Below are 14,045 nucleotides of genomic sequence, written 5' to 3' on the forward strand. Positions count from 1 at the left end.
ATATATATTTGTAAATGAAACATGTTATGTCAATATATGTGGGAACTGAAGCAATAATACTTTCCTCTTATCCTTCTTCCGCAATCTCTTCCCTAGGTCTCTTCTTTAAGGGAGCCATGTTCTCTGATGATGATGACATGTTAAGTCATTGTAGATCCACTAAACTTGACATATCAAAAATATACATCATAATGACTAAGTTAGAAAACAAATGTAGGGACTATGTGTGTAGCGCAATGAAACAATGTAGTATGTGTGAGTGGGTTATGATGTGGTGGAAGAAAAATATTCAGGCTGAATAGAGGTGATGCAATGTGATATAGTAATGTATTGTGCCAAGGTTATAATGGTTCATCACATACTTTTATAGTAGACAATGGAAGGGAAATGTGCCATAGTGCATAGATAGAGGTTAGAATACGTAAGAGGTATGTGATGCAATAAGGAGAATATGAGATAATATGATTATGTGTCACAGTGCAGGTTCTTATTGCAAGTTGAGTAGGTAGAATGCATTGTTTCACAAGGAAAATATTTAGACTATAAAGTGAACATGTGACGCGAGAAAGGGAATCGTGACATGGCACATGGAAAACGACTAGTGTAGTTTGTGTAAGGGACATGCGCCATGACACATCATAGAACAACATTTTGTAGAAACTAATTGTGATGCACTGACTAGGTGGAATGCAATGGAAGGGGCACAAATTGGCTAAGTGTTAGGAGGGTTTGATGTTTGTATTCATAGATATATGGAAATGTGGAAAGTCATGGAAGACTAATAGTCATGTGAAAAAGGAAAAAAAATGTAACGCAAATATTCTAACAAAATATGATTTCGAGTCTAGGGTGCAAAACTTTTTAGCACGTGGCACAAGCATTACAGACTTGGTGGCGTAGCATAACTCTAAAGGCAAGGAAGCACTAGTAGATTGCATGGTGCTAAGGAGTCAAAGAGCTGTGCGATAACTGAATGGTGAAAATGAAATGGGATGGGGGGTTTATATAACATTTTCGCGTTTGTGAGTGTCATAAATTCACAATCAATGCATTATCGCAAGGGGAGTTGCAACAAGAGACCACACTAAGACAATGTGATGTGATAAATGGTAAAGGTGTGATACACTAGACCACCAGGTTGCGATGCACTGCACTGTGAGAGTATGATGCAACATGTAGCTTTTTATACGATACTTAAGTTAAAATTTTCCTTACCTTTATGTCCTAGGGTGTGAAGAAAGGTTTGAGGAGTTTGACCATATAGATGTTTATAATTTGAATAAGGGGTGACTCCAAAATTTTGGCTCTTGTCAAAAAAAATTGGGGTTATTATAGCTACTACCACATCATGTCAATATCAACCTTATAGAAGTTGTGATAACATCCCTTTGTAGAGAATGAATTTATAACCTAACCCAAGCAACTCCTCTAAAGAGCCCATCCATATGGTAACAAGATTGGAATAAGGCATAGTCCTATATGGTAACAAGATTGGAATAAGGCATAGTGGATAGGACTAGAAGGGAAAAAGAAAGGGACATGGGAAGCATATATACCTCATCCATATGGTAACAAGATTGGAATGAAGCATAACATATAGCATTAGAAGGGAAAAAGAAAGGGACATGAGAAGCATATATTAAAAAATTAAAATAGAACATGTTTGAATTAAAAAAAATAAAAGATGAACTAATCTAGTCCATAAACCTAGAGTAAGGATTTACACTCCAAAACTAGGATACAAAGCAACGCATTCATAAAATGTACCAAAAGAACCCCAATAATGGTGGAAGAAAATATGGAAAATCAAATCTCCATTTTTTGAGGCTCAAATACTCATGTGGTTTTCAAATATGAACAAAGGCCTTATGTTGGAAGTACTTTAGAAAAGGAATAGATATGGGCCAAGAAAATACAATCTATGTCAAGCGAAGGAAGAAAACATTGGCCATTTACTAATATCATGCATTTACACAAATTAAGGATTGAAATAGACTCTTTTATAGGAATAAAAGATAGTTGGCAAAGGAGATGTAATTGTTATATGTTTTAGCAATTAAATCCAAAAATCAAAACTTAAAACTTACAAGGGACTCCCATTAACTATATTATTAGACATTTAGCTAGCCAAAGATGCAAGAATTTTCAAAAATAGGTATATCTCTCCCATTTCAAAAATAAGTATATCTGTCCCATCTAATGCTCCTATAAAACCATAAATAATATTATCTGCTTTCAAATTTGATTCAGAAGTCTCATAAATAGTTGACCCTTGCTTTTATAGGCAAAACTACACTCTAAAAGTACTTTGATTAATCCAATTAAGATAATATTGTAATAATTATGTTATAGCTCGCTTTTTCTCCAAATGATTCCCATAGCATCATATTCAAATCTAGATTAAGCAAAAGACATTATTATGCAAATATTCTAATCCTCAAATTACTTCTAAAATTCCTCGGACATCAAATAATATCAAATTTACAAATTTTGATGATTCGATGATAAACGTAATCAATTAGAGAAATAGAAAAAGTAGAATGATAACCATATTTCTTAGACCAATATATAAAGAAGTTAAAAATATAATTACGTGTGTCTAACATTGTTTCCTTTGAATATATCTTAAGAAAAATTAATATTAAATAGAATCTCTATTTAAGAGAAATCCATAATAATAATAAATAAAAACACCATATTACAAACTTCGTCCAATATCTTTATTAATAACCATACTTGATATGACAATTAATTTTTACATCCAATTTTGAGGATGTAAAAAGAAAATATATAAAAGTTATATTTTATATTTTATAATACAAAATGAGCAATACTCTTTACATGAAATTAGCAAATAAAACCTAAATATATAAATTATATTTTATATTTTATAATACAAAATGGTCAATACTCTTCCATGAAATTAGCAAAAACCTTTTTAAATCTACTATTGATCCATGAAATTAGCAAATAAAACCTTTTTAAATCTACTATTGAGTTTTTTACCATAAAAAACATATATTATAATATATCCTCTATTATTTTTATTTTTATTTTTATAAATTAATAAATAAAAACTTTTTAAATATATACATCTTCTACGAACAAACTTGGAAAAAAAAAACATTCACCATTTAATAGTAACTAAAGTCTCCAAGTTAATCATAATATATATTATTTACAATTATTTTATATTAATTTATATAAAAAAATTGGGTAACATTCACATTTTAAGCTCTTATATAATATACTTTTACATTTAATTTCATTATTATTAGTTTTAGTTTTATTGGGGATTACATAATATTTTTTCAAGTTTATAGTTATTTTAATTAAAGTTTGGAAAAAATGTTTAGTATCCCTGTTTCTAGTAAATTTAAATTTTATGATAATTTTATTTTCAATTTTCAATTGGAGGAAGGAATTTTGATGGAGAGTGTTTTATTTTTGGTATTTGTTAGTGCCTGAAAAATAATTTTAAAAAAAGAAGAAAGAAGAAAGAAAGAATGAAAAAGAAAAAGTTAATTTTGTGAGTGGTCAATATGTAAATTAATACTATGACACTGTTATGCCACTATACTGCCCAATAATACCAAAAAACTAAACCAAAAAACTAAATAAATCTCCAATTCACTGTGTCGAAAAAACTTACTCCGCACAATAAAAACTCCACACAGCGTTTAGATTCAAACCTTCCTTTCAAAGACCTAAACAAAAGCTCGGTGAATGTGAATTCAACACCAGTAAGTCGCTCCTTAATGCTAGCGAGATGCATAATTGTTGAGACCAAAAACGCTCCTCTTGCTTTGCTGTTGATTTCTTTGGAATCGCTCCTCAGTGCAGTAAGAATCAACGACCGCCATGGCTACAAGGTCTCTGAAAATTCAAATTTTTGCTAGTAATATTAATTGAAATATTAATAGCTAATAATATTAATAGTGACTATAGAATATCTTATCTTTTTGATAGGATTTCCTGCTGGTAACTTTGCTTGTTGTTTGTATGGCTGCCTGTATATCATATGAATCTGATCTTGTCTCATCAATGAATCAACAGTGTGGATGAAAGGCAATGAGAAAAGTTAGGGTGACTAGTATGAATTTACACACAGCTTATCACGCTCTCATTTAAAAGTTTGGTGTGGTATCTAATTGCAATTTGTTGTGAGTTAAGGTACAAATAACAAAGGGATTGAGAAGTTTCGTTTAACACAATTTACATCGTTTACGAACGCACTTGGCAGTGGCCCCTTGTCCCCTGTGTTGTGTTGTCATAGACTTAAATTGCAGTACAGTACATTACATGGCATGCTATGCGTGGTGAGGATTTCGTTCAGTTTTATATGACTACGGTGTCCCTAGCTTTAATGCTTTCCATCCTCATTAAACAAAACTTCCTTCCCACAATAAGAAAACAATAACATGACGCTTAGAAGCTTTAGAGTATAACGTGACTCCATATACTCCACCATCGAAATGGAAAGTTACGATCAAAATGGTATACGAATCTAGATCGTTCGATTCAGCGTTTTTTTTCACCTAAAGAAATTCTATATACTTCACCATCGAAATAGAAAGTTACAATTAAAATGGTATATAAATCTATTTCATAAGATTTAGTGTAATGTTTTTTCCATTTATTCTTAGGTGTAAATATAGTCTTGCACTGCAGATCTATTAAATCAAATTCAAACAAAACCAACGAAGTAAAGAACCCACACCACATTTTGCTATCTACTAATTGCTAACACAAGATAAGGGTGCCACTATTTTCATTCATCTTCTTTTGCCCATTCTAGAGCCTAAATGGATTGGCCATGCCAACCATTTTCAGGGCCTTAACATTATATCGGCACTTTCCACAGTTTATTGACTTCACCAACCAAACATTATATCGGGAATTAAAAAGGAGGTCGAGCCTGCAACCCACCAAACCCCTTCTAACACAACTCTATACAGAAAAGTCGGGCCATAGAAATCAAACCCCCATGCTCAAAGACCGGTTTATGGTGATCGACATCAAGCCATTACCAGCTCTGAAACCAGAATTGACCTCTATCTAAATAGAAATTCCCAACCTGGGAGATTCTATTCCATAGGACCGGACTGACCCAGAAACTAGCCACCAGGGTTCTTCCACCTTCGCCCCTTTGCCTAGTTTTTCATTACTAGCAAACAAGTGTTTCATAAAATGGTACTAAACTCGAAAAAATATTGAAAGTTAAACACACTTTGATGCAAGGAGAATGTTTTAGAAGAAGAAGAAAGAAATTATTTAAACGTCCACAAGGCTAAAGATAGCCTATGGGACAGATTGCTTCTTCATCTGCTTGATGTATTCGGCCCTTTTTTCTGTGAAGATTCAAAATAAATGCTCCCAGCTTCTTGACAAACCCCTCGCTAAATAGATTATCCCAAGATCTAGCTGCCAACATATTTGCATAATTTTCCCTGTTGTCTTTAAAGGCCTCACATTCTAAAATGAAATGTTTTTCTGTTTCCACTTTTCCATAAGAACAAAAAATGCATACTCTTTCCTCCCACACTTCTTTTGGCCTTTTCCAGTGCCCTGTTTCACAACGGAGTTGATGAGAATTAGTCCTTAACTGAGCAATAAGAATTTTGGCTCTCCAAGAGATATTGGCCTCTATGTATGCTTTTGGTTGATGACTATGAGTGGGATTAAACACTTCAATATAGTACTTTTTCTTTCTTCCTAGCTCCTTATCCCAAGTACGCTTGTGGAACTTTTCCATAACAAAATATTTTATCTATTTGTTGTTTATGGGACACGTGTTCAAGCAAATACCTCATTTACTAAACCATTTGTTATTTTGCTACTTCCAAGTATTTTTTCATCTGCACAATCTGTCATTAAAGACAACTTTAGGCCATCTACCCTCTTCCATTTGCTCAGTTTTTTTTAAATACCTTATGACAAACACCATAGCAATTGTTTCAATAGGAGCAGTCCCCATTTCACTTAACAAGATAGCATAAGGAATTGCACTTTTAATCTTGAATTTGTTTGTAATCAAATGCTTCTAAATCTTCTCAATTTGTCTCCCCTATATGTCAGATGTACTGTTGGCCCATTGTTCACAACCACAGAGAATCACCAAAATCACTAGAAGCCCAAAAAGAGTTTGAGTGGTTTTCCAGTCCCATAACTCTGTCTCTCTACACCTATTTTGAAAGGCATAAAATGCTTTCCAACCCCCCAAAGTTCTTTTCTTTCTACAACCATTCCAGCTTAGATTTTTGTTGAAGTCAATTCCGAGATATTTGTAATCCACAACTTATTCCAAAATGTTTCCTTCAAAGTAGAACTTATGTTGGTTATGTTTTCTTTTCTTAGAGAAAACCACTACTTTCGTTTTGTTGATATTGACTTGCATCCCCACACTACTACAAAAACACTCAAGGGATAGTAAGTGTTATTGCAAACCAAGCGCCGATTTAGCAATCAGAATAAGGTCATATGCATACAAAAGAAGCCTTATAACAAACTTTCCCAAATAGATACCATCACCCCCTTGCAAATTTAACCACTCCTCAAGCTTGTCAATATATAGACCAAAAGGGGTAGGAGACAGTGGGCAACCTTGCTTGACCCCGATATCACTTCTAAAACTTTCAGTAATGTCTGCTGAAGTTCTAATTTTGACTTTCACCTCTTTATACAGCCTATGCACAGCTGCTCTCAAGTGTTTAGGAACCCCAAGTTCCTTCATTCTGTGCCAAAGCTTATCCTTAGGAACCGAGTCAAACGCTTTTCTGAAATCAACAAAGCAACAAAAGACTTCTTCCTTTTTATCCCAAACTTTTCAAATGATATGCCTTAAAGTTATACAATGATCAACTGTGGAATTTTTAGGTCTAAAACCTGCTTTCCTTTTAGGATGCTTATCTCTTTCTTTTGCCCACTTGCTAATTTTGTTTTCTAGCATGCTTCCAAATAGCTTTGCAAACAAAGGGTTTATCATGATGGTCCTATAATTGGAGGGATTATTGATGTCACCGCTCTTGAAAATAGGTATTTCTAGACTAGTTGTCCAATCTATGGGGAGCCCCTGTTGTATGATGTTGTTGAAAAATTTTGTAATGTGAGGTGCAAGAATCTTTGAGCCCCACTTTAGATATTCTGCTTGGAGTTCAACTAAGTCTTTTTCTTTTCCAATACCCAACTTCTTGATACCCATCTCTACCTCTTGCACCGTGAAGAGTTCAGTATTAGTGTTGACCAAGGGGGGAGGGTCACCCTTGGGATCCTGCTCATAGAGTTGTATTGCATAGTCAAACCATTTAAAAGTTGTAATACTATTTCCAGTTTGTATCTTTTTCAGTTGGAGCTCCTTCCAAAATAATTTGGGATTATTTTTCCCAAGGAATATTAGTTCTTCCCTCCTTGAAACCATGAAATCGGCCTTTTTCTTGCTTAATAACTTCTTGTAAGCTTTGAGGTTTATGTTATCTTTGTTTGACTCTTTCCACATTCTCCTTGACTTTTTGCATTCCTCGTCAAACCAAGCATTAACTGGAAAGCAATTTGTTTTATACTTCTTAAATTTTTCTCTTTTGCACTTTGCAAGTGTGTGTTGAATTAAATGTGTTAATTCATGACTATGAAGGTTGTGAATTGTGATTTTCTCGTTCTCTAAGAGCCTCTCTAGCATCATTTTGAAGGTATTGCAATTTGTTGGGCGTGGAGCATGATTATTTAGAGGTCTTTGTTTCAGCTAGATGTATACCCCAAGAAGATTATACACCCTTCGACGCGGGGGGAATGCGGGGGGGACTTGTCCCCCCCACGAGGGTTCAGGGGGACCGATCCCCCTTAGCTGGGGGGTCCAAGGGCCAGCAATCCCTCGGTGGTGGTTTCGGGGGCAACGCCCCCGAAGCTAAAAACAGATGTAAAATTGCCTTATAAAAGTATAGTAATTTCTAGTCAATCTGGGCCGTTCATTAGGTGGATGATCTGACAGTAGAACTTATGTTTAGTTTAGGGTTTTTTTCCCTAGAAGGAAACCCCTCTCTTTGTATGAGGGTATTGTATTGAGGCTGTGTAATAGATGTGTATTCTCAAAGCGAGAAACAGAGAGGTGAGACTGTGAGAGAAAACAGAGGATATTATAGCGAATCTGCTGTAGGTTGTGTCTCTTCATTTTGTTGGATAATAGAAAGGAAGGACTAATTGTTCGAGGTGGACGTAGCCCAAACTGGGTGAACCACGTATATCTGTGTCTCTCTGGTTTTATGTGTTTGTGTTTTTCCGCATATTATATGTCTTGCATTTATCTATCATATATAATATTTTTCTAACACAATTTTCTGGGGTCAAAAGAATTTTGCCCTGTGGGAGGTTTTGTTGGGCATGCTGAATTTTTTACTCTAATTGTTTCTTTCCAGTCCAAAAGAAATATAAATAAAGTGGCTTGTGATCTGATTTTAAGTTTCACAACTAATCCCCAATCAAAACTTCCTCCATTTTCGCAGACAAACCATACGAGCAAATTGCATAATCTACTACACTTGCTCCATTATAGGTATTTCAAGTGAAATTACGAGTCTTTTCCCATCTCGTCAATCCATTACAAATGACTAAATCAAAGGCCCCACATAGAGTAAGCAATTTTTCACCAAGGAGATTGCAGCCCTTGTCCTATGAAATTCTTTCCCACCTATGATTACTCTCTTTTGTAAACCAAATACGGTCACAATCATCTTTACAACAAAGAATGCTAACTTGCTCACTTGTAGTCCTAGCATTGAAATCACCCACTATAAGGACTTCACCTAGCTGCGAATAAGTTGCAATATCCTCTTTTAAGGATGCAAATGGATCTTTGTGGTCAAGCCATCTACCTTTGTAGACTTTTGAAACTTGTAGCAGAAAATAACATGCTGCAATGGAGCTCTGCACTCCTGCACAATGAATTTTCTCATTGTGTGGGAGTGTGATGCTTTGCACAACATAGAGTCATATACAACCATCGCAATAATCCTCAACTATCGTCCTTCTTGCCTCACGAACTACTTCCACAAGAGAAGGGGTAGGCGACAGGTATTTTCAGTGATGGCAAGACAAGGAAGTTGATTCCGTTTTCAGCTCACGTCGAAATAATAATAGAGGTGAGTGCTTAGATTGAAGGAGTGTAGGGCTAATGAGCTAAATGAAATTTTATGTAAGTTAAGTGTGTACAATGAACTTAGTTCATTGTGTGGAGCTTTGATGTCTTAAGATTTTGTTTGAGGATTAAAATCTTACATATACAAATTATAATTTCATATATTTAAGTTATAATTTAAGTTAATAAGTGTAATTTGAGAGTTAATTAGAAAGCCTACCATTGAAGGTTTAATCGTAAAGCATAGTATGTGCAATAACTTGTTAAAATTTTATTTTGATTGAGTTATCTAGCATGTGGTAATGTTCAATATTTTTAACAGGGTGCAAAGCTCCACACTCCAGCACAATGATTCAAAGTACATGCATATGATTATCTATTATTATTACCTATGAACGTATTGACCTATTCTATCAAGACAAGCATGTTATTAACCTATGAGTATGCGCACACAATGAGTCAAAGTACATGCATATGATTATCTATTATTATTACCTATGAACCTATTAACCTATTCTATCAAGATGAACATGTTTTTAACCTATGAGTACGTGTGTAAATTAAACTAGCGTTGAAGCTTGTGCAGAGAGTTTTGTACGAAGAAATTTCACTCTGCAGAGAGCTTTCATTATTCGAAGAATTTTGTGCAGAGAAATTTCTTTCTTTCATTGTGTAGAGTTTTATCCGCACTCCGTACAACCTTTAATCAATTAATTAACGATAGCGGTATAGACAAGGATTATGATGTATTGCAGTTATTACCCTTGTTTTATTATGCTCATTATATAAAATCTAAAGTAAACCAGAGTATTTACTCCCTTTTATCGACTCATATGTATCTTTTTATAACACTCTAAGTTCAAGAATCTTATAACATATTTTTATTTGTAACTTTGTCGTTGTTAGGTAAAGAAGTTTGTTTGTAACTCTCTAAGTTCAAGAACCTTATGACATATTTTTATTTGTAACTTTTTCATTATTAGGTAAAGAAATTAGTGACACAGAGGAATATGTTTTTTCTTCTCTTTTTATAGAATCTAACATAAGCCAAAGTATTTACTCCTTTTTATCGATTCATAAGTATATTTTTGTAACACTCTAAGTTCAAGAATTTTATAACATATTTTTACTTGTAACTTTGTCATTATTAGTCCGTGCCTATTCAGGGTTGGCAGGGACTATTGTAATCATTTCTCAACTTTGCATTATTCCCTTGCACAAAAACCAAAGTTAGCCAACTCAATTTAACTTAATGTTTTATATTTATATTTTATAAAGCACTTTTTAATCTACCTATGAGCTTCATCCAGTCATTATTTCAACCAATACACAACTTGGAGGTCTTATTTGGCCTTGTATTGAGGCAAGAGATAGTGAAACTTAGAGTAAATTTCAATTGATACAAAGAGTCTCACAAAGTTTCAGTTTCTGTTAACTAATGCTAACATTAGTTAGAAAAAAATTTATGTTTACCAATTAAGAGTATATCTTTAAACACATATCTTCATGTTTAAAATGTTGTCGATGGTTTATACATGGCTCACACATGTTTAGACACCATACTCCACTTGTCTTCACTTCACATTTTCTTTGCACCAAATCTTGTATCAGAGCCTACCAAAGTCTGCCTTCATTCGATTTCACACACAATTGTTTTCTTAGATGGCTACGCTCTCATATTTCTATTCCAAATTCGCAGCATCCCTTTTAGTTCTATAGCTTGTTCAAGATCTTGTAGCAAAGGCAACTTCCCTTCACATAGTTCTGAATCCATCCAAGATAGAGCCCCAAGTTCCAACGCAGAATGGGGTAGGACCTTTGGATAGAAACATACAAGGCTTATAAGTGTTATTTATCATGCTATCAAAGATATATGGAATTTTCAAACCCTCATAGGCCTTCGCAAGAATCGAGCCTGGACTATCATGGAAGTTGAGCTACATGTTTCCACCCGCATGCCCTATAGAGGACTGGGAGGTTTAGCGTCGAACTCTTCAGTGTCTTTGAATTCCTGCATGAATTCAAGCTTTTGCACAACATCAACAAGGATGACTTGCGATATAAAATGTGATATGGAAAACAATGGTAGACATGGCCATGGCACCGAAGACTCTCTACAAGAAGAATTATCTTCAGATAAAAAGGAGGACTTCCAAGGAAGCTCTTTGTGCCAAAGAGAAGAAGTTGAACAAATCTCTTGAGGAGAAGAATGAATCATCATTTCCCAAGCCCCCTGCACTGCATGCCTCTAATATGCCCATGGATACACATTCCACTCCAAAAACTTCTAGAGGTGTCGTAATTTCTTTGAAATCCCTATGGTTGGCACTTAAATACAACGAATTTTTTTTTCTAAAAGGAATTGTTAAAACAAAAACACAAAGAAACATGCAATACTTTTTCTTTTCTTTGTAAATGCATGCAGTTTATTATTTTGGGAAACTAGAGTCTAGATTTAATTTATTCTTTTGATCAGCTAGAGTCCAGAGTCCATTTCCGGGTTTGAAGCCTGATTTCCATTGAACCTTTATTTCCATACTAAAAACACCAGTGAAAATGAAATGGTTCGTTTTAAACATAATCAGTTTATGACAAATTCCATCGTTCATAAACTATCACACCAAGATGTATTACAAGTCCTTCCTTAAATCCATATATACACACATTTTTACTGAAACTTTCTCATAATTGACGTAATGGTTTGGGCCAAATAAAATGAACTTACCCAAAATTTCCTGATTGAGCCACAAAATGTTGATATTTCCATATCTCGATTAGTAGGCCAAGTAACTTAACTAACAATGCTTGTTTTGTCACCAACTTCCTATACAAATTGAAAATTGGTTCCCACTCCTTCATTGCTAAATATGTGTTGCTCCAGAACCAATGCCTCAATCTAATGGATTCAATTCTTCCTGATTCAATGTCCTTATGTTTCCTAGCTACTGGAAGCGATTATTTATGAACAAATGTGTTGAGAGGAGACCATGTTCAACTAGACATAACCCTTGTATAGTATATATTGGATTATGCCTTTGCTCTCTCCATAGTGGGATATGAATCTTAGTTACTTGATTATGTATCACCGATAATTTAATCTACTTCTTGCAAGACTTGGGTAATTGGCATGAAATCTAAAATTGAATCTGATGCCATAGCTATTGCCAAAAATAATGCAATTTATAACCTATAAATTCTATGTAGCCAAGAGTAGAGTACAATCCTTTCTCTCATCCTTGTTATTTGGGTCTTTCTCACTACGTTGGGTGAGTAATAGATTCACAGGAGCCCTGGAATTATGGATCTGTAAGCGGCAGATTCACTATATTTTTTGGAAGCATGTGGGCTACATGTAAGCCTCTCATGCTTACTTTACAACTTTCATATTTTTATTAGACTTTATTTAATGTTTCTTTCATATTTTTCATTATTTTATATGTGGAAAATAACATTATTCTATACACTAAGGACTCCCATCTGTTGGCCAGCATGTTAACCACTTTACTTTTGTTTATGTTTATTATGTAATTTGGGTTTTGTAACTATAGGTTCATTCATTTACAAAGAAGTTGCGGGTTAAAAATTTCAGTGTCTTCTATGAATGGAGACATGCCACGAAAAGAACGTGATGCAAGAACCCTCTTCCTCACAAAATAAAAAAGATATCATGGCAGTCCTCCATAGGAAACATAGAACATGAAATCTCCTGTAGAAAGTGTGGCGAGGGAAATGACTATAGTCTCATCACAGTACGTCAAAGTAGAAGGCGATATCTCACCAATGAGCTTGGGACCATGCAAGGGATCATGCTCCACTATTGCTACTGCATTTGGGTGTGTGATGCCAGTTGGATCATCTACAATGCACTACTTGCAGGTTTCTCATACTCCACCATAAGAACCTCACGATTTACTATCCCCAAATCTTCAATTGTCATAGAGCAAAGGGGTGAGAATACTCCTATTCTAGCATAATTCCTTCCCAACATGGCTTGTAGAGGAGAGTGTTCCAACAGAGATAATTTGATTTACTATCCCCACATCTTCAATTTTCATATAGGGAAGGAGCCAAGATACTCCTATTCCAGCAGAATTCATTCCCACCATGGCTTAGAGAGGAGAGAGTTCCATTGGAGGTAATTTTTTTGCCCAATCTTTTTAAAACTCTGCATTTTGTTGTCTTTAATAGGTACTATCAAATTTTGTGCTCCCTCCAAAATAAGATCCAAAGCCTACTAGGATCCTAGTTAGGATGTTACTTCATTCATTGTTGAGTAAACTCATTTTATTTGGTGTAAAAATCCTTCTTCATTTTTACAAGTCATTTTCATCCTTTTGTGATATTGTTCCATCCAGGCTGTAGGGTTCAAAATAAGTGTTACATTAATTTAATCTTGGACTAACGTTGGAACAACATTGTGTTTAGACTAGCGTTCTGGATCACGAATGATGGATCCAAGCATAATAGTGGCTTACATATGAATGTTTATTCATTGACTCAGGCAAATATTTTCCTACTATGGTGTTGTGTTGAGGACCCCCCCCCCCTCTCCCCTCCCCCCCAAACCCCTTCTGGAGAATGCGAAACTAACTTTGAGGGCAAGCACCAGGAGGCCCTCAACAAGATGGTGTGGAATTGGATGCTGAAACTAAACATAAACAAGAATCACAAGTATAGCTCCATATCTTGTTTCTAACACTAGTGATTACACATATGGGATTTGATCATAACTATTAAGCACCATATTATAAATAAGGATATAGTAACCATTTATTGAGTATTGTTACCTTTAGAGACCTATGGCTTAAATGTATCCATATAGATAAGTACTACGTGTTCTCTTATCAATAAAGGTGAAGTATTGATTATGGTTATGCTTGGATCAGGTTCATTTTTACAGTTATTACCACATTAATTG

Source organism: Pinus tabuliformis, chromosome X (genome assembly GCF_031772625.1).
Source record: "Pinus tabuliformis cultivar Carrire ecotype Pingquan chromosome X, CPIR1, whole genome shotgun sequence".
Lineage (NCBI taxonomy): Eukaryota > Viridiplantae > Streptophyta > Pinopsida > Pinales > Pinaceae > Pinus > Pinus tabuliformis.